This window comes from Condylura cristata, unplaced genomic scaffold (assembly GCF_000260355.1).
Source record: "Condylura cristata isolate star-nosed mole 26May11 unplaced genomic scaffold, ConCri1.0 scaffold00261, whole genome shotgun sequence".
Taxonomy (NCBI): Eukaryota; Metazoa; Chordata; class Mammalia; order Eulipotyphla; family Talpidae; genus Condylura; species Condylura cristata.
In genome coordinates, this window is record NW_004567362.1 from 1 (window position 1) to 439 (window position 439).

Sequence of the window (439 nt, forward strand, 5' to 3'; positions counted from 1 at the left end):
GCGACTTCCTGCTGCTGCTCTGCGCCTCCCAGCAGTGGCAGGTCTTCGTGGCCGAGCGCAGCGAGGAGTGGCAGCGCGTGGCCGGCGCCAACACGGACCGCCTGGAGGAGCTGCCCCCAAGCGGGGAGCCCAACCCGGTGCCCAACTTCATCCACTGCAGGTGGGTCGGCCGGCGGCCGCCCCCGCGCCCGCGGCCGCCGGCCCGCACTGACGCCCGTGCCGCAGGTCCTACCTGGACATGCTCAAGGTGGCCGTGTTCCGCTACCTCTTCTGGCTGGTGCTGGTGGTGGTGTTCGTCACGGGCGCCACGCGCATCAGCGTCTTCGGGCTGGGCTACCTGCTGGCCTGCTTCTACCTGCTGCTCTTCGGCACGGCCCTGCTGCAGAAGGACACGCGCGCCCGCCTGCTGCTGTGGGACTGCCTCATCCTCTACAACGTC